The sequence below is a fragment of the Mixophyes fleayi genome, chromosome 11 (genome assembly GCF_038048845.1).
Source record: "Mixophyes fleayi isolate aMixFle1 chromosome 11, aMixFle1.hap1, whole genome shotgun sequence".
In the NCBI taxonomy this organism is placed as follows: domain Eukaryota; kingdom Metazoa; phylum Chordata; class Amphibia; order Anura; family Limnodynastidae; genus Mixophyes; species Mixophyes fleayi.
This window is the reverse complement of record NC_134412.1, coordinates 40953714-40980000: the sequence shown is the minus strand read 5'-3', so window position 1 is coordinate 40980000 and position 26287 is coordinate 40953714. Positions and strand designations below refer to the sequence as shown.

Genomic DNA, 26287 nt, shown 5'->3' with positions numbered 1-26287 from the left:
GGTGAGCAAATAAACATCACTTGCTTCAAAGACCTGCTTGGAAACTTCTCTATCCATGTGACCTCCAGATTAAACCCAAAATCTAATCCGTTCCCGGCTGTCTCCGAGGTATGGACCCAGCTTTCGGTACCACTGCTCTGCCCGCTACCCAGCAGCTCTGGTCAGTGTGATTGGCCAGGCGGGATCCACCCACAGCAACACTGATCCATAGGAACGGGTCAGGGGTACCAGCCCGGGTACACCGAAAATGGGGTACACTCGCAGCGTCAGTAAACCAGAAGAAACCTCGTACTGGATGCCGGTAAGGAGGCCAGTAGTGGCAGCATTTGTAAGCCCTTCCTACTGCGGTTAGGAAGAATGAATTTTCTCCCCTGGTCTCAGAAATAAAGATATCTCCTTTACCAAAATACAAATAATATCAAAAATAGGTCCATTTGCAATTATATAAGTAAGCGCCCTGCGCCATTTCCTTTAAATTTATACCATAAGTTAATTATAAGTGCTCCAGTTGCATTAACCCACTCCAAAATGAGCTAAAGCAGTGTTAAAAAAAAAAAAAAAAACTGGTCAATTGAATTCCCCCCCAGTATGTTAATTTGAAAATATTTAAAACATCTGTGATATTTTTATGTCTTTCACATATTTTAAGAAAGTTTACTACATATCATTCCCATTTGGTGCTGCTGTTCAGGATGGATGGTGCTACTTGATGGAACTGGCCGAAGACTCCATTTGTTTTTAGTATTTCCATTTCAGAAAGGGTGTACATTCGACCTGTTGGAGTCACCTTACACAGAACATTTACCACAGTAATAGATAAAACATTCTACTTCCCTGGGTATATTAAAGATGGTGGTGTACCAGCTGGATTGAGGGAGGTCACTTTCACTTCCTCGAGGTTTTCATCTTTCTCCGGAATAAACACGACATACCATTATTTTTCATAGACAGCAGTTACATACCCTCCGATGTCAGCAAGTGGGAGCTGATACTACATTATCATGAGGAACTGAACAATGACCCTACTGCACTTTTTAAATGTCCCGAGTTATTTTCTACAGCTGGCACAAACTTTTGCAACTTTTGGCATTTCAGAAAATAATTAACACATCCATTCTGAAACAGATCTCAACCTTTTCTTATTAGAAGCATGAGTAGCATTTTTTAAATGGGTTTAAAGAATGCAACATAAGGTACCTGTCACTTTCCTCCATCTTTATTCTTCTTTACTTCTCCTAACCAATTAAAATACCAAACCAGGCTTGGACCGGGATACCAGGGAGTCGGGGAAATAATTCCCACGAGACTCTGCTGAGGGGTGAGAGGAGCATGTGCTGAGCTCTGATTGGAGGAGCAAATCACATGCTCCTCTGACCCATGTAGATCAGCAGGGTTGTGCATTCTCTTCTCTGCCTGGCCGCATGCTCAGAAGCAACACTGTACTCACAAGAAGCCTCAGTCTGCTGTGTCTCTGCCTCCCAGCAGACATTCTGCCAGTCTGATACTCCACTGTAATTAAACACTCTGCTTTTTCAAATGTGGAACAAATGGTCCAGGGTCAGATTAGGTTTGGGTGGGCTTAAATTAGTAACCAAGGAGCTTTTCTTCAATAAACACCACCCTGGCCATTTGCAGTGATCCAGGGAAATGTAAAAGGTGGGCATATACAACACAATTGAAGTGTCTTTCCACTTAAGCTTGCACTGAAGTGAGAGCAGGTGCTGTCTGTTAAATACCCCACACACACCCGAAGAGAAACGTGCCTTCCTCTAAAATGAATTTGAAAAAATATTGTATTGTTGATTTTCTCAAAATGTGTAGTGCACCAACAAACATTTTCATGAATCACTCAAAACTGAAAGCTCTTGTAGCAGGTTATCCCATCATTATCCCCCCAAAACTTTGGGATTTATTAACAGTATGAACAATTTAAGATGTTTTTCAAAAATGTAAAAATATGGCTTTGGAGAGAAACAAAAATTTGGAATTTCAAAAGTTCACATTTTTATTGAAACATACTTCTGTGTTATGAAAGCCCATAAAAAGTTTAAAATTGGACCTTGACGGGGCATGGCCAAGACGCCATACTATGCGGGCACGTTTTCAGAAGCTGTGGATAACGAGCCTGAAAAACACTCCAGCAGATGAGATCTCGCCCCAAATTCCAGTCCCTGCTCTCCCTTTTTACATCTGGGAGGCGGGGGAGTGCCTGCAGCTGCCGGAGGTACCTCCGGTCGCATAGTGATCCGCCTGGAAGTGGTGCGGGCCCGTCTGGCGCGACCGTGGCGCCCTGATACCGCTGCATCTCAGTGCCCCCATTGGTGGACTAGCCCCCGCAGACCATCCGCTACGGTCACCTCTCGGCTGTCCTGTGTGGGACTCGGCCGCACCTGTTTGTCCCATTGCCTGCTTTGCCCCCCGATCTTGGGACTCACCCAGTGGCTGGGGACATCGGTCCCTGTGTGGGCTCTTGTGCCTGGGGCTGCAGAGTTGTGTGGGGCCGTCCCGATGTTGCCTGGAAGAGGAAGGGCCTACTTCCGGTTTGAAAGCCTCGGAGCTGGGCGATTGCTGTCCTCCCGGTGGGGGCGCGGAAAGGTGGCGCTGCAAAGATCCAATCCTTCCCTCTCCTGGGGTAAGTGTATCCCTAGACCCAGCGACCTGGACCCTCTGGTGTCTATGGTGCCTAAACACCAGGTACTGACCCACAGTCTGCCCAGTACCTCCCCCTTGGAAAATCTCTGCAGGGAGCAAGTTAAAAGTGCCTGGTCCTACCTGATAGGAGGTCTATTGACCGGCAGCATCCTTCTGCAGGCTCTCGCATCTGACAAGCAGTGGGGACTTTGGATTTCCAGTGAGGTGTGCCGAACGCTCCCCTGTGTACTGCACCTGCCTTGCAATCTCGGTGCAGTCTCACTACACAGAGTAGGCCGCAAGCTGTGTTCAATAATACCCTGCAGCCCTCCAGTGCCTGATAGTTGGTACTGCAATCTCTATTACCAAAGCTGCATATCTCCATCTACATATAGGGGCTCTGAAGCTGCAGGAGTTAATAGGAACCATAATATCAGCACCCCTCTATCTTCCTACACTCTCCAAAGAGGGTCCGAACATTCCGCTGGATTTGGTTATCTTATACCGCCTAGCTATTGTCTTTGTCACGAAAGGGTGCATATCTCCAGGACAGCGTTCTTTTCCTGTCTCTGGGTATTTACTCCATCCAAGCGCACAAGTTGCAGCATTCCCCGGACATCTTTCCTCATATTCGCAATTGGAGAGGTCTGGACCTCTACCTGGCTGGACATTTTTCTGCTTTAATATAAGCCACGATATGGAGTAAGTTACGACGCTCTGCATGGCTCCTGCACCAGGGCTCTCGCTTGGAAAGTCGTGTTGATGTCTTCTTTTCTAATCTAAACACAGAAACCTTCACAACAGCCCACCCTGGTTGATCTATTGGTGACCGACTCCCTGAGTATACCATGTCAAAGGGTGGCAGGAAAACGGGTGGATCAGATCTCTCTCAGAGCCTCAAGAAATTTGCATTTTCTGAGACAAAGACCCCAAGCACCTCCTCTTCACATCGCGAAGCTCACTCGGACGACTCGGATTCCTCGCCATTCACTCCCAAGAATTTACAATCCTTGTTCCGGGAGGTGAAGTAGACAAGGAAATCAGTGCAGGCGGTCCAAACAGAAGTACAAAAAGCTATAGGCTCACTAAGGGTGGAACTCCAAAACCTCGGGAAAAAGACGAACCATTTGGAAACTACAATGGATGAAGCTGCCTCTTCCCACAGGGACACGGTGACTGACATCCAACGATTGCAACAAGATAACAACAAGCTTCATATGCAGGAACAACAAGAAGATCAAGAGAACAGGGCCAGGCGTAATAACTTGCGCATCAGTGGTATCCCTGAGGAGGTGGATCAATCCCTCCTAGACCAATATCTTAAAAGACTTTTTGCCGGCCTTGCTCCTGCTACTCCAGAGAATTAGCTTCTCCTGGACAGGGCCACAGAGCCCTTCGTCCTCAAGAGTCCTCCCAACCTTGGGATGTCATCCTCTGTTGTCACTATTATACTACCAAGGAAGCGATCCTGCGGGAATCTTGCAAGACTGACTCAATCTCGTTTGAGGATGCCTCGCTGCAAATTTTCCAGGACATTGCTCCCCTTACGCTCCTCAAGAGGCGTGAATTGAAGCCGGTGACATCTATCCTCAGGGACAATAACATTCGCTATCGATTCTTTCTTTTGGTCTAGCATCATAACAAGCTTCATTCAGCTCGTTCAATGTCGGAAGCAGTATAACCTCCTTGAGACTCTGGGTCTCCCGGCCCCGACCTCTCTTTCCCACCTGGTGGCATCGGACAGCTGCCCAGCTCTCTGGAATCCACTTCTGCCTCCCGGAAACTTCCAACTACAGAGTGGTCGACTGTGACATGAACCGCTAAGCCATCTGTTGCAGTTCCACCGCCTTGATATATGCTCACTGTGTTTCCTTGTTTCAGAAACCACCCTGTTTCATGTAGCTTCTCTCTACATGACTGACCGCTGGTTTTCGGTCCTTCTCACGCAGATTGGGAGGAATTAGGGGCCATTGGCCCCAGTTGTTGGGTTAATCGGTTTCCTTACTAACTTTCTGTGTGTGTGTTTATTTTATTGTATTGTTTTCTAATTGTTTCAGTATGCTACTCACCTACTGCCCTCAGTTCATTCTCTTTATCTCTGTTTGGCAGTTTCAATGACTTTGGTTAGTGGTTTGATTTCCTTCCCTCACGACATCATGAACCAGGTGTGCCCCGCACGCTGGCCCTGTCCACTACCCCACATCCCTTTTTTCCTTCTCCTTTCCTTCCTATCCATTTTTACCTCAGGCACTTCTTCATACTCTTTGTCTTTATTACAACGGTGTTAACTTAGAACTGTTCTTATTTTCTTTTGTAGTGCGACCGGTCCTCGTTGGGGGACCTGAGGCGGCCCGGTCTTCACCTCCCAATGACGCTTAGGATCTTCTCATTGACCGTTAAAGGTTTGAACAGTCCACAAAAGTGTACAACACGTTACTTCACACTTAAACAACATAGGGCAGATATAGTTTTTCTTCAGGAAACACATTTTACCTGCCATTCACATCCGGAACTGAAGTCTAAACGGTACCCTTCTGCTTTCCATGCTTGTGATCCCAGACAAAAAGACAGGGGATAGCTACACTTTTTGCATCCCACATGACAATTGAGCTTTTGACGTCTCATTCTGACCCCGACGGTCGATTTCTAACCCTAGTGGGTAAACTCAATAATACCTTATGCACCCTAGTTAACCTGTATGGCCCAAATCAAAACCAGCGTTAATTTCTTGTTGCCCTAGACTCCTTGCTCTCTCAGGTGTGCCAGGGAGAAGCGATTATGTTGTAGTAGATAATATAGATAGATCGTGGGAGGATTATCGCTATGAAGATGAACTTGGTCCCTAAACCTCTATATCTTTTTCAGACTCTTCCGATGTGGGTTACCGACTCAGTGTTTAGAGATTTGCATTCCTCCTTCCTAAAGTTTATATGGCGTGCCAAGCCCCCTAGAATCTTGGTAGCAGTGCTCAAAAAGCCCAGGGAGGCAGAGGCTTTCCAAACATTACATTTTTTTATTTGGCATCCCATCTGGCCTCAGGTGGCGGTAACCTACGCCCTTTACCAGTCCATAGCATGGGTGGACCTGGAGACCCACTATGTTGGGGTCCCTTCTATGGCATCACTCTGGGGCCTGGCTAATATAGATAGACCACCAGCGGCCTCCTCTCTTCTTCAATCTCCTAAATTCTGTTTGTCCCTTTGGGACTCATGCCGGGTCAAATATAAATAGTCCTCCCCTATCTCACCTCTGACTTCTCTCTGGGGCAACCCACACTTCCCTCCTGGCAATTCAAAACAGCAATTTAAACATTGGATGAGGGCGGGAATACGGGTGGTTTCGGACCTGGCAGTCAATCAAACTTGGGTTTCTGTGTCAGAACTTCATCGTAATTTTTCAACTGTTTCGTCCGCACTTTTTTTTTTTTTTTTTGAGTACTTCAGGTCCGACACTTTGCCATGTCTATGCCCCCCCAGGAGGGTTCTCTGGGCCCTTACCTCCTTTGAGTATATGTGTCTACATTCCCCTCTCACTAAAGGGATGATCTCCCGGATCTATAATGGCTCATAGAATACACTTTCGATACTCCAGGCCGACATGAGCGGGAATGGAAAAATGACCTGGGACCTCCTCCAGATGACTCATGCTGGGAGGAGATCACCAAGAGCTTGATCTCTACATTAATTAAGGAAACAGCCTACAAAGTGTACTATTGGTGGTACTATACTCCTGATAAGTTGTCTCGAATGTTTCCTACGGCCACTCCGAGCTGCTGGCGTGAATGCGGCCAGACAGGTACGATGCTCTCACGTTTTTCACTACTAAACTGGGAGGCGCGGAGTCTAACGCACCACCGGTGTTCACCAGGGACCCCCGCAAGGAGGTATGGGCATTGCTGCGTGCGATGTGCAGTTCACGGTTCTCCCATATAGTTACCAGAGCAATGAATGGAGAGTAGTCAGACAGGCCGAGTCGAAACCAGAGAAACGCAGTACCACGGAGAGAAGACAAAGCGTAATCAGGAACGGTCCAAGGGTCAAATACCAGCACGAGCAATGAAATACAAAGGGATATCCGGAAGAGTAGTCAAACAAGCCAATAGTCAGGTAACACAGGAGACACAACAGGAACTGTAACAACACTGGAGCTGGGTAGAACCAATATTCTGGCACCCTAATGGTGGCAGAGTGAAGTTTAGATAGAGGAAAGGAGGAAATGAGGAGGAGTATTTCCGGCGATCAGACTCAGCTGATCGCCGGGGAAGCATCCTGTTACTAAGACACAAAAGCGGCAAATCTTGCATGCGCGCGAGCCGCAACCACGTGGCCAGAAGACGTCCCGTTGCTAGGCAAAGGGACGAGTACTGTGGGTAGAAGGTGTCCGTCTCCGGCACCCATGGAGGATGCGGAGACGGCGCCTGACAGATGCTACATATATGGTGGACCTGCCCTTGCATAGTTCCTTTGTGGAACATGGTTCTTATACTTATAAACTCTGTCAAATTCCCCCAGTATAGCAGTGTGCTGGGGGAATTTGACAGAGTTTTTTCCTTTTAGGATAACCCCACCCTTTCGTGCACCTGTAATAGCCTATAAATTGATTTGAGCAACTTCCATTTCTTTATTTGTCTGAGGGGCATGTTGGTGTAGCTGAGGGGGAGTGCTGACATTGGATTGCTGTTTGGAGGTTTCTGGGGTACCTCTTTGGTAAGTAAGCTCTCAATTTAAAAACACATATGTATGGCCCAAATATATGGCACTCATTGTTTAGAGTAGGACCACCCTATTAGCAAAAGCACCGTGGAGAGGTGGGTGGCTTAAACATACATTTGCAAATGTGTGCAACCGAGACTTTTGCATTTTTATCTACAGTAGAAATGGCAGATCTGTTGCTGGCTATAGCAGTGTGCTGGGGGAATTTGTTTGTGTTTCTTCCTTTTAGGATCACCCCACCCTTTCATGCACCTGTTATAGCCTAAAAATTGATTTGAGCAACTTCCAGTTCTTTACTTATAAACTCTGTGTCAGAACAACAGATAAATAAGGACCCCTGGTCATTCCTTCTCTCTCGCCCTATACCTGTTGAGAGCGCACCTTCTAATAAGCTTATCTCCCATATCTTGGCAGCTGCTAAAGCCCTAATAGCAAAACATTGGAAAGACCCTAAGTCTCCCTCTATGCAGGAATTCCGGTCCTACATAGGACACGTCGCAAGCATGGAGTATAACGTCCTACCTTTATGATAAATCATAATTTCGATAGTGTGTGGGGCCCGTGGTATTTACTAGTAAGCCGCAGCTGTCTATCCAGTATGGCTCCCCCTCCCGCAGATGGAATATAGCCCTTGGGCCGCCTCCAGATCCCCCAGGCTTGATTGTATTTTTCCTGTTGTTTCCTCTTTGAATAAAGAGTTTAAAAAAAAAAAAAAAATTAGACCTTGACCAACTCTCTAGCTCAATCAGGTGAGCTACAAATGCTATTAAAAAAAAACGTTAAAAACAAATTTTTTGTTAACAAAGTGCAGGTATAAAAGGCATAAAATTTAACAACTAGTGTACATATCAGTCTAAGATTGGGGGGGGGGGGGGGGGGGTTCCTTATACCCATGGCAGCATTATAACAAATTTCATTACAATCTGAAACTGTCAGTTTAAAATCCTGTGGTGATCCGATATGGAATGACCCAGCCCTCCCGTTATCAAGATATCTAGTGAGCTTGTTCTGATAAAGAATTTTTGAAAGGACTGCTTAATATAATGCTACATTAAACTTTTGTTTTTTAATTATTTATGTGAATGAAATCAGTATTTAAGGAGAATATGCTATATCTCGATATGCTTTGAATATTTTAGCATTTATGACATTGAGCATGAGAGTTTATAACAATTGGAGGATTTGAAGTAATAATATAAGTTGAAGATACTAGGTTTGTCTGTCGTTCATAACTCTATGCTTACAGAGCAAGTTCATTTGAAGGAGCAACTATTCTGTTTTCATTCACGGTGGTGTACCAAGATTACATCCATAGGTACCTACCACATCACCCAGGTAGTATTTCCTCACGCTGAATGTCCACCAGCTACAGGAAGAAATTACGCCACTTCTTATAGCCAGGGTGAAAATTATGCTTTGAAAGCGACCATTTAATGATTTAATGTATTATCATATTCACACAGTCAAACAATACATCACTTAATTTGTCAGGAAACCTATCCAGACCCCCTTTATTCATCACAACCGCACTTGTGACCTGGAAGCTTACTGTAATCGAACACACAGGATTTCAGCCTAAACCTCACTCACACCCATCTCTTTCAGGCTACAGATTTAGCTGGTCCCTTTCCCAACATAGACATATGCTTCACACCTCTCAGCATCTGACACCAGCTACATATAAGGCCCATAGCAAACCCATGACTTAATTATCCAATGGCGCACACTATGCGCTGCTATTTAAACAGTTAACCTTTCACACACTGGTTTCTATAGAGTTAACCAAGCCAAGGAATCTCTTCTAATCAGGCAATGAATTCGTTTAGCGCATTAAGGACATAAACGATTACATGTTTAGATTTAATATACAAAAAGTACAATGCTTACAGGTTATCAAAGACACAATGACACAACATATATAAAACTAGCAAAACAGTTTAAAATAAAGGGATTAAATTCAGAGTATAACTTACAGATAAGTGGTATATTTTGAAGCCAAGTGAATTTGGCTTGAAGATAGACTTGAAGATTGATTTCCCAAAACACTGACAATTTCTTGTAACTGGCCTCAGCTTTTTAAAGACGTCTTTACACAAACAATCACCATTTGCATTATGCCTGATTCACTACCCAATTCTACTATGTGACCTAACTTTCCTGTGGTATATCCCAGAGACAACTCTCCCATCACAAAACTGGTCATAATCTCCCACACATTTAAATACCAAACATGATGGAATTATGACAATATGACATACCTTTGCCAAAGACATGTGACTACAGTTGTTCCCTGGCACCTCTTGCAAGTATAAATCACAACCCTGGTGTGACTTCTGCATCTCAGTATGAAGTGCCAAATGAATTTCCCATAATATGAAGGCATTTTCTTTGAAGTTCATATTTCTATATACCTGAATAGACAGCCTTTGTCTGTAAGGATTCAAAGCTGTGAATGGCTCCCAAGAGTTTATTCAGGTGTCAAAACTCTATCCTATGCCAGGATATAGTTCACCCCATGAGGTCTTTGAAGCTGTTCACTCTCTAAAGGTGACAACTGTTATCTGCAGAGCCACCGAATAAACACAGGCTATTTGAGAGCAGGGTTCTGCTTTCAAGTCATTTGCATTTGACTTACAGAGATAAACAAATTAGAAAGGGCTTACAGTTGATACACAGTATTTACAATGCAGTTATGATGTAGGCCTTATTACCCAAAATTATGTTATGGTTTAATCCTTAATAACTAATTCCACTATGATCACTACATAGATCTTAAAAGGTACTCGCTTTTTGAAAAGGCATTGCTTGTGAACCACAATCTCAGGTGCTTTAGTTGCTTAGTGTGAGAAATACAGTGGATCTGAACGCTAAATCTGGATATTGTAAGCAGGAGAAATGCTAGTGATCATGGTGGTGTCACAGAACCATTCACAAGTAATGCAAAATGGTAAATAACAGGTGTTAACTAAGGTTATGCATGCAGTGTTCTTCACAAGCTGCCGAACCTTAAGGTGTCCACCCACCTCAGTTAATACAGGAAATGATCCCGCAATATATCATATCACTTGTGTCTATCCTGCAGCATAAAATGGTTAATAGAAAATATATTATGTGCATATGAGAACTCTAATCACAATGTTATTACTTTATTGTGTACTATAGATGATTGGCAAAAGGAACAACAAATAAATACCCTGGTCTGTACTGATTATACTTCGATCTATATATTATACACACAATATATTCTACTAAAACAATCAATGAGCTATTTACAAATATGGGGAAGAAAGGGTTTACTATCTGTTGCCACTGATGGTACGAGTGCTAGTGTATGCACACTCTGCATTCCACCTAGGAACACACAAATGTGCCAAAAAGTTCAGTGCTAACGCCTTTTGGCACATGTGGATGGTTACTCGCTGGAATGAACAATAGTCAAATCATGCTTTTTAACACTTGTGGGTATATAACCTTAAACACATAAAAAAAATAAAAAAAAAACCTGCTACAACTTATTTAATGCACATTAATGCAGTGTGGTTGTCATGTTGATCTTGTGTTCCTGCATTGGTTTTTACATTTTTGCCTTTCAATGCAGCGTGTACATTTTGTTTTTTCCCCTAATTTTTACTCAAATTACTTCTTATAGGTCAAAAAAAAAATAAAATAAATGTTTGCTTAATTATTATTAACCTTTACTTTTATAGTACCGACATATTAAGCACTTTGGGGCATATTCAATTACCTTCCAGGATCACGGCAGCTTGTGTCGGCCTCCTTCCCGATGGTGCTACATCGTAGATTTCCCATTTGCACCCCCTATAGGGATGTGAAAGGAAATCTGCAATGTGGCAGTTCCCCAATTGCACTTTTTTGGGGGAATTCAATTGCCAGTGTTACTGTAAAAAGTTACGCGGCCTAGTGCGGTAATAGTGCACATAAATACCGCTATTCCGGTAGTTTCAACGCAGGCTTTTTGCTTGCAGCTCCCTGAGCTGCAAGCAGAAAGCTGGGTTAACATCACAGTAATATCGGTAATAGAGTTATCGCAACGCTACTTCGGGGGAATTGAATTCCCCATGTGCACGGCCGTGTGAAGCCGCGATCCAGGAAGGTAATTGAATGTGCCCCTAAAAGTTTAATCATTCACATTAGTTCCTATCACATTGAAGCTTACTGTCTACATTGCCTACTGCAGTGCATTACTCTAGATTGAAAAGACCCAAACTCTATAGAAACAATATACATAGTAACATAATAACATAGTTGATGAGGTTGAAAAAAGACACCAGTCCATCAAGTTCAACCTATTTTGGATCTCCTGCGATCCTGCACTTATATTTGAAATTAATCCAGAGTAGGCAACCGCCCATCTGTTTCAATTTTGAAAATCCCCCCAGACTCAATATTGCAATCCAATTTTACCCTATATCCACTACTATCCTTTATTTTAAATTAACGGTCGTACAATACAAACATATAAAAATGTAACAAAGTACAGCAAGTAACAATAACATTAATGTTCAATATTAAAAACACCTGTAGATCTGATGACACCGAACATCTTTACAAGTAAACATATGAAGTAGTCAGAAGTTGCAGCCTGTATAGAAATAATTACACAGCTTTGGAAGGCACAGGCCTCCCTACTCAACAAGTTATCAAGCAACGTACATAAAATAATCTTAAATGCCATACAAAAACCCCCATGTTCTTTTCAGGGTTCATATAAATACCCTAACACATTAATCACAGGCAAGATTCTAAATAGGTATTGTAAAGGAGGCAAACAAACTCGCAGAAAAAAAAAAAAAAAACCTTGTGAAAGGTCAATATAAGGGTCTATTTATCAAAGAAAGATCAGCCCCAAATTGTGCAAAAACTGGGATTTTCGCAGGAATTAGGCCTTCTACCAATTTCTCCAAAGCTTTCTGGCAGTGAAGACTATCGCTGGCGGTAGCCAGCCATCGCCTGTGGCCTCCACTGATGGCTACCACCTCGTAGAGGAAACCTATTTACAAAAAAAAGACAGCTGTCCTCCGATTGTCAATGCCATCTCAGTAAATTAACAGTTATCTATGTTTTAACATTCTAATAATAATTTAAAATAAAGGGCTTATTTTATTTTGAATCACAAATTCAAAGCCCAAGCTTCCAGTGTGCATGCGCAGAGGCACCCTCCACAGGCCTGGCAAGCAATAAGACCCCTCTGCGGCTGACAGGGTGATGATCATCGCTCAACTGCCCCTGCAATGTTTTTGTTAAATTGTCAGACTAAAAAGATATAGACACACAGTCACAAATATAGATATCAAACTTTGGGAGGGATTCATTTGGCTGCGTTACTGTAAAAAGTAACGCAGCCTGCGCACTATTACCGATATTACGGTAATGGTGCGGGTTATTACGGTGATTTCAGCGCCAGCTTTTTGCTGCTCCCTGAGCAGAAATCCGGATTAAATCATCATCATTTATTTATATAGCGCCACTAATTCCGCAGCGCTGTACAGAAAATTCACTCACATCAGTCCCTGCCCCATTGGGGCTTACAGTCTAAATTCCCTAACACACACAGACAGACAGACACACAGACTAGGGTCAATTTGTTAGCAGCCAATTAACCTACCAGTATGTTTTTTTGGAGTATGGGAGGAAACCGGAGCACCCGACGGAAATCCACGCAAACACAGGGAGAACATACAAACTCCACACAGATAAGGCCGTGGTCGGGAATTGAACTCATGACTCCAGTGCTGTAGGGGCAGAAGTATTCGGAGGAGAATTCAATTCCCCATTTTGGGGGGGGGGGGGGGGGCGGATTCAATTTGCCATGTTATTGCTGAAAGTAAAAGCAGCCTGCGCACTATTACCATTATTACAGTAAAAGTATGCATTATTACAGTTAATCCGGTAATCTTATCGCTGGATTTTGCTTGCAGCAGAAATCAGGGTTAAAATCATCGTATTAGCGATAATAGATAGCGCAGCATCAAATCCGCTTATTTTTCCTCGCACCTCTAAATTAGCAGAATTTTAGTGTAGTAACAGTAAAAAATGTGCAGCTGCAATGCTAATTTAATTCCCCCCTGAGGGAGATTCCAGCTGCGCACATACATTTTTCCATCACGCTGCAGGGCAGTGAGAGAAAACGAGCAGAGATAAAAAAAAAAATTAAGGCAGTAGATCTTTGCGGAATATTCTGGAAACACACTGCGACAGCTTACGCCAAATCTAATCTGTTCCTTTGATCATATGGGGGCACATTTGTCAATGTTCACGTAAAGTAAAAAATAGTTTTCAACCCTTATCGCATTGATAAGGATTGAACTATTTCTCAAATTTATGTAGAACCCAACACAGAAACAGCAGTTACAATAAACTGCTCTTTATGTGATAAAAAAAACAAAACACACTTAACCCACCACTTCAGAATGCTCTGTCTCCAGATCTCCTTCTTGTCCTCTTCGCTTCTCTTCTTACTGCAATTGCGCATGTGCAGTTCGAACACATGCGCCCAAACATCTCCGCTGAGCGGTGAGTGACAGGGAGGGATCATGTGAACCCTCCACACACACGCTGTCCAGCTCTAGAGCAGAGCTGACAGCACTGAAATTTTTCAATTATGTTAATGTACGCCAGCACATTAACATGTCAAGTTTCCAAAAAAAAAAACTATTTTTCGGAACCTGTTAGATTGCGAGAGGGAGCAGTCACCATACTATTGAATGGTGACTGCTCCCAAAAACGAATCAGAATGCAAAGCAGCAGATAGCACAGATCTTAAATATTCGGGAGACACAGAGGGCCGTGGATTTTACGGTAAGTGCACGATAGTGTACCATCCCATCACTAGTTGTTAAATATGCCCCATGGAGAGAGAGAAGTAAAAACACACATATATATATATATATATATATATATATATATATATATATACACACATACACACACCTTAAAACAAGTCATGAAAGTGTGGCTAAGCAAATTGTAAGTGTATAACAATAAAAAAAACAATACAAAACTACGGTTTAGACAAACACTAGGCACACAGCTTGGCTACTTTACTTGCCTTAGAAACAACAAAGCAGTAAGCACGCTTACAAAACAGAATGGGAAACAAACATATGCAAGATCACGTAAACAAACCTTAACTTAAACGTACAGCTAATTCGATCACAATTAACTCTCCGTTCTTCTGTCTACCACTTGGACCTCGTTAAGATTTCGCGCGAAAACCAAATAGAGCAGCAACTGTTCCTCCCACCCTGTGTCCTATCACTAGCAGCATGTGACTTACGGGATGACGTTCTAAGCTGTCGCAGGGAAGGTACATCCAGGAAGTGCAGCGTAGACAGAATCTTTCTTTTCTACTGTTGAAATCTATGCCGACAGGCTGGATTATTGTGTTCTCAGGGTAGTAAATACTCGATCGTTAAATTGATAGGGACCAAAATCGTGCACTTACAGTAAAATAACATTAGAATATATAAAATAGTGTATATATAGCCTTTTCTAATAAAGTGCTCCAATGTAAGGTTTGTAGATTCTGAAAAATAAAAGATACAGTGTAGATCTGTATCTTGGCCATGCACTTTTTTTAGCCGTGCCCACTACGTGGGCAGCAAATTATGAACTTTTTAATTTATAAATAAAAATTAAATTCATGTATGGAAAAAGTGAGGTAATCAAAAACCTCTGCCAAAATTTGAAGTTGGCATTCATTCACAGTAAAACAATCATGTAGTGTGCAACACAGTACAGTTAAAACTATATAGCTCATTGGTGAGAAGAGAAATTATAGCCTAAAAGACAATATTTATAATGAAAGCTGTGGTAAAAATTATTTACTTTTATCTCCATTCCTGTGCTAGAAATTTTAGGATTAGGGTGTACATAGTGCACCCTTTGATTGTCAGCCATATATCACATCTCCCAACTGTCTTAAATTAGAGGTGGTAGTCTCCATTTGATGTGACAGTTCCACAGATAAGGACTTTTGTTCAGATTCCAGGACAGGTAAGCACCGATAACAGGTGTTCTTTGAATGCTGTGCATACAAAGCAGTAAGTGCACAAGACATTGATGGTGTGTCTTAAAGGGACTGGCCAAACCTCCAGTGTAGTGTTACCACGCCAACTTTTTTTTTGTGTGGGCCGCCAAGCAGCATGTCCCAATTTCTAAACTGAAAAAGTTGGGAACTGTGCATACATTGCATAGAAATAAACCCCAAATTGCAAGCTTTATATAGAACATACATCACCCACACCCATTTCCAGCTATATAAATTGCAGCTGAGATGGTGCCCCCATCAAATCTGCTGTCACAAATCTGCTCTATTTATAACATGGGACTTTCCCTCTGACAGCGTGTGAACAATTGGTGTGGAAAGAGCCCTAGTGCTTTCAGCATGGGGCTGGGTACTCCTAAGGGGGGTATCCCAACTCCCTAGGGAATCCAAACCCATACTGACCAGCCTGGGGCTGGTTGCCAGTATGGTAGGGTGACCCCACTGTGCAGGTTCCCCTGTAATAATGCTAGAAACCCCAGCTGGCAAAGCCAGTGCTGTTTGTAGTAAAATTTGGGGGAACCCACCTCGATTATGCTAGTATCAGCCTAGACTGGCAGCACTAGGGTTAATGTGGTGGTTGAGTGCACATTTTTTATTTTAATTTTTGATATATGCTGGTAGATTATTCAGCATAACCACAGCACTAAGTTACTTAAACCACTTTCAACAGTTAAAGGATATGTGTATGTGTTTATAATTATACCTAACAGCATGGAAAAAAAAAAATGTTTTGAATATTTAGACCATAATTAACCAGATAAGTATCTTAACGAAACTCACAACTGCTAATACCAAACTGCATACATCTTCCTACCCTGATCCACACACTAGCACATTGCAGAGTCAGTGGCTGGGATGTACTAGGCGTTGTACTGTGGCACCTGATGTTGATGCAGGGTCTTAATTAGGGCTGTACGAGAGGGGTGACCGCCCAGGGCGCAACGATGAAGGGGAGGCGCAGTTTATGACTATCATCATTTCCATTGGCATCCTCTCTCCATCTGCTGTTATATATGTTCCACTATTCACCCTGCTGCCAGAGAACCGCTGTGCAAACTCAGCCTCTCTGTTAAGCATAGTCAACTGATGAAATCCTGGGCAAGACTCCTAGTGCCCGTGACAACGTCTAGTTGCTATCCAATAACGATTGTCGATTGCCGTAATGTGGTTCCAAAGCACAATGTGATTTAATAGCCAAAAGTAGCAGAATAAAATAAGTACAGCCGTTACTTATCGCAGGCACCCTGGATCCAGTGTACAGTTATTCAGGTCTGAAGGCTGTGGTCAAGTAGACTGTCCACTAGGTCCAGAGCCCCTGCTTATATACAGTCAGTGAATACAGTAAAACAATGCAGATGATGTGGCTTGCTTCTATAGGTCCAGGCTTCAGGAGGGTCCAGTGTAATGCGGGTCATAGGCCAGTTCAAACGAAAATATCCAAAGGTGGGGGTCAGCTCTCCAGGGAATGCACTCCGATTTTCCCACCAAGAATCCAGTTTAAACTAATCTATTTACATTACACAGACAGCATCATTTTAAACATTTATTCAATATCATCGCTAACTAGAGTATACATGTGTGATCCCTTCGGCGAATGAACTGAACAACTGCAGATAAATAGGGGATTAAAATTATACTAAACATGACATATTTCCTGTAACCTGAACCTTTGATTTCACTAACATGTATATAAATTATAATATCAACCTTAAACCTTGCTACATTTTGACATAAATAACTATGTTGCAACTACAATTAGTGTGTACTAATTACAAATGTGTATGTTCGTGTGAATGAATGCAAATGTGTAAAACCTGTTATTGCCATGTGTTTCCGCTGGATACGCTGCTCCACGCCGTAGCGTGCTCTACGCATAATTTTTAGACAAAGATGATCAAGTTTGTTAGATATTAATTGAAATGAATTTATCCAATAAGCTGACTTCAACAGCTCCACCCTTTGATAGTATAAGAAACTATTACCCAATCATATTCTCAATATCAGGATTGTAATGTATTTCTTCACAGGCCATGATTTCCGTATCCCTCACCGCCATTTCAGTCTCATTTTCAGTGTTTACCTCAGTAGACTGCTTTCTACACAGTTTGCTCGATATCAATTGAAATGACTTTATCCAATTTGCTGACTTCGACAGCTCCACCCTTTGATAGTGTTATGAACTATCACCGTCTCAAGTTCAGGATTATACAACACTTCTTCACAGACCATGATCTCGGTATCTTTCACCACCCTTTCAGTCTCGTTCTCAGTGTTTCTCCCAGAGGACTGTTTTCCACACTTCAACACAGTAGGAACACATCTGACACATAAGCCAATTACTAAGATGACACCAAGTATGAGGAGAGGAAGCTTACCTATGCTAGCAACCATTTCCTGCACGCACTCTCCTAGACCAGAGAACCATTTTACAGGATTTAACCATGAGAACCATCCTGCCACCTTTTCTCCTATCTCCTACAATGAAGAATTTTGGTTTCTTCGAAATTCCCATTTCAGTTGCAGAATTTCATCCATCTTACGGTCTTTGACTTCCTTGGGGTCATCAGTATTATTGGTGATGTATGTGCAACATTTGACACCAAACTGGGTGGCCAATGTCACACAATATCCACCAGTAATAGATGTTAGATAATTCAATACTAATCTATTTTGCACCAACTCCTTTTTATAAGCTTGTAGCTCTCTTCCCGTGTACCTGAAAGTGTCATCATACATCTCTGTGATACTATCTATCAATTTAGCTAGATCTTGAATATACTTAAAATGTAAAGATCCCACCCCGAGCGATCCTGGCGGAATCTAGAGCAGACCTGTCCAACCTGCGGCCCTCCAGGTGTTGTGAAACTACAAGTCCCAGGAATAAGCCTTTCTCCCACAAACATAGTACACATCATCTGGTAGGACATAAGGTACAATAGGATCGCTAATAATATTGCACAGTGTCTTGACAAAACTTCCCATACCCATTGTCTCTATCTGTTCAAAACAAGTTTTGGCATGGATTATATCCTGTCAATAACTCTGAGGAACTCTCCCAATGAGTACTTTCTTATGTCTGTTGACGCATCCTAGTCTATGATGCCTATCAACATTTCTGCCTGTTGGTGACTATGCAATTCTCCCTCCAAAATGAGTGTGGCGAGCCATTGACTGATCTGGTAGGTCAGCTTCCCAATTCTCCAGTCGTTTTGCATGTGAGATATTTAGACACAGCAAAGACCGGTCTATGGAGTATTAGCGGAGCTTCAGACTAGGGGACCTAGTGTTATTGTACTTCCCTTCTGTGGAGCTTCCTCCCCTTAATTCGAGGACCTCAGAGATATTTAGTGGGAATGGCACTAGTCCTATGTTATGCTGTCCCTGAGGCAAATGAGAGCACACCCAGCACTCAGTTTGGTTTAGGACCTTACCCACTAGGGAGTGATAATCCTCCAGAGGATGCCCGCCCCTGTGCAGATTACTATTGGACTGGCATCGCTGGATGCATTTCTCTTCAACTAGAGAGTCACAGTACTTACAAATACAATATTCATCAGATAATAGCCCCTCACACTGTCTCCGAGTTCCAGAGCTAGCAGACCTTTTCATAACCCCTGGACCAAGCTTGATAATGGGCTGTGCTGTGGGTTCTATCAACCTTTTTTCCAGCTCCATCTCATCAGTATCACTACCAGATACTGCCTCTGTCCTCCATTCTCCTTCACAAAAATAGGGTGTCCTATAAAAAATAAAAACAAGAAAAATCCTGGAACAGAATAAAAACAAAAATCGCCCCTCCATTGCTGGGAGGATAGTCTGGTCAACGTCATTGGCTCAGGTGTCTTGACTGCAGGCTTTAGGTCTCCCAAAACAGGTTTACGAGTGACAGATCAGTGTCGTCGGTCTCAGTTTTATCTCACACTTCCTTCGGGCTACTGACTTTTTTGCAGTGGGTGGAATGGACCCAAGTGTCTCTTTCTGCGACCTTCAGAGATGTGGTACTGGTCAGTAACACTTGGTACGGGCCTTCCCAGCGGTCTGTTAAACAACCTGAGCGTAAGAAATTGCGGATCATAACATATTCCCCAGGTTCAACATCATGACAGTTCGTTTCTGGCATACCAGGTGACAGCATTTTTAGTTTTTGTTGTTGTTGTTTTAGCTGCCTGCTCATTTTTATGAGATATTGCACAGTCACTTCATTATTACACTTCAAGTTGTCTTGTAAACTTACGATCAAATGAGGTTGTCGGCCAAAAAGTATCTCAAAGGGGGACAGGTTAAAAGGAGGTCTGGGAGTGGTTCGGATGCAATGGAGGACTAGTGGCAAGGCTTCTGGCCACGCCAACACAGTTTCAGCCATTATGTTACCAAGCTTGTTCTTAATAGTACCATTTACTCTTTCGACCTTACCACTGGCTTGTGGTCAGTAAGGGGTGTGAAGCCTGCTATTGATTCCCATGAGCTTACACATGTTCTGGAAGATATCACCAGTAAAATGGGTACCCCTATCACTTTCTATGATTCTAGGGATGCCGTATCTACACACAAATTCCTGAACAATTTTCTTTGCAGTGAACACAGCAGTATTAGTGTGTCAGGTGCCGTCTCCGCACTGACATTTGGTGCAGGAGATGCACGCCTGCACCTTCTCAGCAACCACGTCCTGTTGCCTAGCAGCGGGACGCTTCTCTGCTCACCTGTCTGCACTTCCCTTGCAGCAAAGTCCATACCTCCTTGCGGGGGTTCGGGGTGAAAACCAGGGGCTTGTTGGACTCCGCGCCTCAGTACTCAGTAACGCCAACTGCTGGCAGGTATCATCTATTCCACCTAGTGATTCGGACATAGTGGCTGCTGGATATGCTTCTACCCAACTGGAAAACACATCAATACATACTTACACATATTTGAAATTCCTGCAAGGTGGTAATTGTTTATAGTTAATTTGTATTACCCGAAAAGGTCTCTGTGTAGGAGGGATATGGGATGGTTCAGTTGGTATAGTTTTACCAACATTTTTCCTCAAAAAAGAAAGACAGCACATTGCCTTCTTACCGGCCTGAGAGGAAAAGCCAGGTGCTCACCAGTATGCTCTCACTAGTTTGCACATACTTTCTTTACCCAGATGAGTCAGATCATGTGCTTCCTCAGCCAGGCCTGGGTAATATTCTTTGGGAGCCACAGGCCTACCTTGTCCATCTCTCCAGAGTCCCGAGGACTCTTGACCACATCCCTTTGCCTTCCAGACCGCCTTTCCCTGTAGGGAACACAAATCTTGCATTTCTATCAATCTCTGAGTGTCTAATGTCTGAAAAACTATTATTGTCTCTGTCAATACAGTTATAGGCTGCCCCTGCCCATTTAGCAGCTTTGTCCGCCCTGTTATTGCCCACTGACACCGGGGGGTAAATGTATGATACTCCGGTTTCTTCAACTCCCGCGGGATTTGAAGAAACCGGAGTATCATACATTTACCGCCGGGTCATCTTCAGAGATGTGGGCTTTACACTTTATGACGGCTACTGTCTTGGGTAACTGTATTGCTGTCAAAAGTCCTTTTATGTGTTGTGAGTGTGCTACTGGTGTGTCTGCTACTGTCATAAGGTTTCTAAGACGCCAAAGGGCCCCAAAATGGTGCACTACCCCGAAGGTGTACCTAGAGTCAGTATATATATTAGCTGACTTACCCTTTGCCAACTCACACGCTTTCCTTAATGCTACTAATTCCGCCACTTGTGCCGAGTGAAGTGGGCCAAAGGGTCCAGATTCTACAACAACCTGATCTTATACAACAGCATAACCAGCACACGCAAACAACTTCTTCATTTTTATGTAGTTTTATTGTCAGGATAGTAAGTGTTTTTGACACCATACAGATTTCACAGCAATTCTGGAGACCCTACACGCTCACTAGACAAAGACCAGCTCTCTAAAGACCAGCCAGCTTCCCCAGCGTTGGTCTCCCTGAACAAATGATACAAGCAAGCTTTTATACATGATACTCCAACCCCAGCCCTAGCTTGATGGGCAGGTGACACACCCACCTGCCCTTTAAGAGGAAACTCCCATCAATGGTTCTGTTTGCACAGACACACTCTGTTTGTTTGCTGTGAGAAAGGAGCTTTCAAACCATGTGAGTTAACCAAACTTAAATTATTGTTTGTTACACATAAGTCTTTACCTGGTTTATCATCAATCTAGGTGCATAACTGCACCAATGCTCTACTCTGCCTGCATGCTATCTCTGCATTTTGTCAGCTAAATGCCTCCCTTTGTTACAATATATATATATATTGTCGAAGTCAGCAAATTGGATAAAGTCATTTCAATTAAAATCGAGCAAACTTGGTTGTCTTTGTCTGAAAAGATGCGTACGGTACGCTACGGCGTACAAGGGCACGCTACGGCGTGAAAGGGCGTACGCAGCTACTACACGTGGCAGCAACAGTATTTGGTCTTTTACCATACATTCGCAAAAAACACGCATACTTATAAAATAGTACACATTAATGGTAGTTGCAACACATAGTCAGTTATGTCGAAATATAGTAGTATTTATGTGTTATATTAAAGTTACATGCATATTAGTGAAATATATGGAACAGGTTGAAGGAATCATTTCATGAGTGGTATCATAATAAACCTCTTAACATTTCCTACTGTTTGGTTCACTATGCGAAGGAATCTCAGAGTGCATGCGCAAGTTATGAATGATAGGGAATTATGGACTACTTAAGACTAAGGAATCTTGGCGGGAAGAGCCGAGCATACCCCCTGGAGAGATGACCCCCTCCTTTGGATTCCTTAGGATGAACTAGCCAATGATTGACAACCCCTTGGACCTTCCTGAAACCTGGACCAATAGAAGCAAGCTATACCATCTTCATTGTATTATTTTATTTCTGTGTGCATATAAGCAGCAGCTTCACATCTAGTGTTCAGACATCTTGTCCCCAGACTTCAGGATTGAATAACTGCACACTGGATCCAGAGCGCCTGCGATAAGTAACGGCTGTATTTATTATCACTTTGCTTGAACATATTATACTACTTTTTGCGAATAAATCTTTGTGCGTTGGAAACACAAATCGAGGTTCGACAATCGTTATTGGTTAGCGACAATACGCACTTAACAATATATATATATATATATATATTCATATATATATATGCATATATCTTGATATACCAAGATGTACGATGGATATCTAAACGGGGGGGTTGAAGTGGAACATCTAGTTGGGGCTCAATAGGTCATATGAGTAAAGGTTGAACGTGAGCTAGAGCAATGATGGGGGAGGGAATATCGTCCTCATTGGGTATTTACAGTACTAAATGTTCCCCTGTTCTTCCGTACAGGGTACTTGGCTAGCTTACCATGTTTAGCTGTAAAGTTGTATCGGTTTTGTACTACTGTGTTTGAGAGATCTGCATGCAATGCATCTTCCACAGTAATAGAATTCTTTTAGTCTCTCTGTAGATGAAATGGATGTCTGGATTTGTTACTTGCGTTCTATATGGTTCCTAACTAGTTTAGTTTTTAAATCAGGAGCTTTGTTGAACACAATGTTTGATTTTAGTTTTAGGTAGTATGGTTTTTAATTATTGGTCTTGGACTACATGTCCCAGTGGTTTTTTATAATCTTCTTAACTTTATGGGCAGAATCGTGATAATTGGTTATAAAGAAAACCTTCTCGGTCTTCTGAGTGTCTGTGTTTTTGTTTTTGTACCTGAGGAGTTCCTCTCTATTTAAATTTCTTGTTTCTGTGAAAGCTGTATCTACAATGCTCTTGTCATAATGTTTCCCCAAAAACTGTTGTTTAAGTTGTTTCCCCTGAGTTAAACATTGATAAAACTTACAGCAGTTCCTCCTAATCTTTTTGAACTGTCCAAAGGGGATATGGACAGTCAACCAGGGTGGTGCTTGCTTGTCGCTAAGATGTAGCTGTTTACATCTACGGGTGTGTGGTAGATTTTATTTTTTAGCTGATGATGAATTCAATGTATGATTTACTGTATTTAGTTAGGTGATAAGGATTATTTTTGAGTTGGTCGGTAAATGTTCGTAGTGAGGGTTCGTTTCCCTTCCATATAAAGAAAATGTCATCTATGAAGCGACGCCATAGGACCAGATTCGATCCGGCTGTGTGTTTGGACCTGATGTTTTCGGTCTCCCATAAGCTCATAAACAAATTTGCATAGCTAGGAGCAAATATGGTCCGCATAGCTGTGCCTTTGATTTGTAAGTAGAATCTATCCTGAAACCAGAAATAATTATGTGTTAAAATTAAATTAATACTGTCTAGGGATTGTGCTTGTTGGAGATTCAGATCTTTGGAAAGGAAGTGTACCTTACTTTCTTGTCCTTGCCTGTGATCTATCATGGTGTAAAGTGATGTCACATAACTTGTGACCAACCAGTATTCGTCATTCTATTTTAGATTATCCAAAATGTTTAAAATCTGGGTTGTATCTTTGATGTATGATCCTTGATCATACTCCTACATATTCCTGCAGATATGTATCCATGTAATGTGACAACTTCAATATCAGTGATCCAATTCCCGATATTATCGGTCTTCCCGGAGGATTATGGATGTTTATGTGAACTTTCAGCAAATAGTAAAAGACAAGTATTACCGGATGAGGAACATTTATGTATTCAATTTCTTGTTTGTTAAGTGTGCCTAGTTCAAGGCCCTGTTTTAAGAGGTTTGTGAGTAAGAAGGTTACATAACCAGTTCCCCACATGCAAACAAATCCATATTCATACCAGAATGTCAGTGCAATACTCCCTTACAAAAAAATTGAATTTAACATATCAACAATATTTGACTCTACTACACGCAGAAACAAAGTTAGGACTAAGCCTATCCGTCCACCTGAAGAATACCTCTGACAGCTCATTAGAGTCAGACAACTCTTTTCTGAATTATATGCTAGAAGAAGCAGCTAGTTGCAGCAGCTCGTTCCTACATCTTCAACAGCAGACTAATTAAGGACTTGGACTGCAATTCACTTGAAATATTTCGGCAAATAGCCTAGCATTTATTTTAAAGTACCGCCTAATTACAATACTTGGACTTAGGAGTTGGACTTTTCATCAGACAACATTTGATCTGTATAAATTAAACTTTATCATCTGTACTTCAATGCAATTTTGGTCTTTAACATTAATAACTATAGTTTTGTCCTGAATAATTTTATCATTTTACAGTTTTGTCCTTGATTTTTGATTTTCAATTCTTTATGTCTACTCTGCCCTCTAGTGGACTATTAGACAATATTCTTCCATAAGGGACACATAGGATGAAACCCACACACACTTGGGGAGATATTTAAACTCCACAGAGATAAGGCCGTGACTCAGAATTTGAACTTATGACCCCACTGTTGGAAGGTGGATTGTCTAATCACTAAGGCAATGTGCAGATGGAAACAATACGTGCGTTATATAGACTGGAACGAAAAGCTCATTGCCTCAAGTCAAGTGCTAGTGGCAAGCTAAAGTGTTACTGAGAAAAATTTACAATTGCACTCACCAGCAGCGCCGAATAAGCCATAAAACTAAACTGTTGTAAAACCAAGGTTTGCTATAAAAGCCCATAACCACGAAAAACTATCATCATCAATAACATTTATTTCTATAGCGCCAGCAGATTCCGTAGAGCTTTACAATTGGAAACAAACTAATAAAACAGTACTAGGTAATACATACCTACGTATAGGTAAGAAGGCCCTGCTCGCAAGCTTGCAATCTATGAGACAATGGTTTCATACACAAGGGTAAGTGCTACATCATATTAAATATATTTGTCCAGCTAGAATGCAAAGGTTGCAAAGTATTTAGTGGGCTGTATGCTCAGTCAAACAACTATGTTGTTCAGAGGGTTGTTGTCTTGTGTTAGCTGTGTAGTTGGTTGTAATAGGTTAACCTAGGGAGATTAAGAGGGTGGTAGAGGAATATTATAAGCTTGTCTGAAGAGGTGGGTTTTCAGAGAACACTTGAATGTTTGAAGACTAGAGAAAAGTCTTGTGGTGCGAGGGAGTGAATTCCACAAAGTGGGTGCAGCCTGAAAAAAGTCCTGTAACCAAGAATGGGAGGAAATGATGAGAGTGGAAGAGAGACGCAGATCTTGTGCAGAACGGAGGTGTCGAGTAGGGAGATATTTTGAGTCAAGTGAGGAAATGTATGTCGGTGCAACTTTGTTGACAGCCTTGTATGTTAGTAGAAGAATTTTATATTTGATTCATTGAAATACAGACAACCAATGTAGAGACTGACAGAGAAGCTCAGCAGAGGAAGAACGGTTTGCAAGGAAAATCAATCTAGCCGCTGCGTGCAAAATAGATTGTAGGGGTTCAAGTCTGACTTTAGGAAGATCAGTAAGGAGGGAATTGCAATAGTTGACGCAGGAGATGGTGAGTGCATGAATTAAGGTTTTTGAGGTGTCTTGTGTGACATATGTGCGTATTCTGGAAATGTTCTTTAGATGTATGTAACATGATTTAGATTTAGAGTTGATGTGGGGAAAAAAAGATAGTTGTGAGTCAAGGATTACATCTAGGCAGCTGTAACGGACTTACCTGATCCCTGCCGCTTCGTCCAGAAGCCGCACTTCCGCATCCAGGACCACGTGACCGCACCCGGAGGCGGTCACATGACCACAACCCAGAGGCGGGGATTTTGAATCCCCTTCAGCATAAAAACCTCACTCTGGCACTCACTTAGTGTCAGAGCAACACTTACCTGTTCCTGGCTCCTGTTCTTCGTGGATTGCAGTGTCTTCCAGTTTCCAGTGTCTTCCTGTGTGCTGATCTCTGCCTGTTTGACTTCCCTGGTTCTCCTATCCCTGTGTACCGATCCGGCTTGCT

General features: G+C 42.3%; 1 protein-coding gene across 3 annotated transcripts in view; it reads right to left on the bottom strand.

Annotated features, from left to right (window-relative positions):
* The window catches only part of LIG1 (DNA ligase 1), a 251148-nt gene extending 235790 nt beyond the window's left edge, over positions 1-15358 (bottom strand). For 2 of the 3 annotated variants that reach the window (XM_075191316.1, XM_075191318.1), the window contains exon 1: positions 14490-14616. The gene's annotated coding sequence lies outside the window, so the exon portion shown is untranslated. Of the gene's footprint in view, positions 1-14489; positions 14617-15191 lie in introns of those variants that run through there. The other variant, XM_075191317.1, reaches the window with a different exon arrangement.
* Between the last annotated feature and the right edge of the window lie 10929 nt (positions 15359-26287).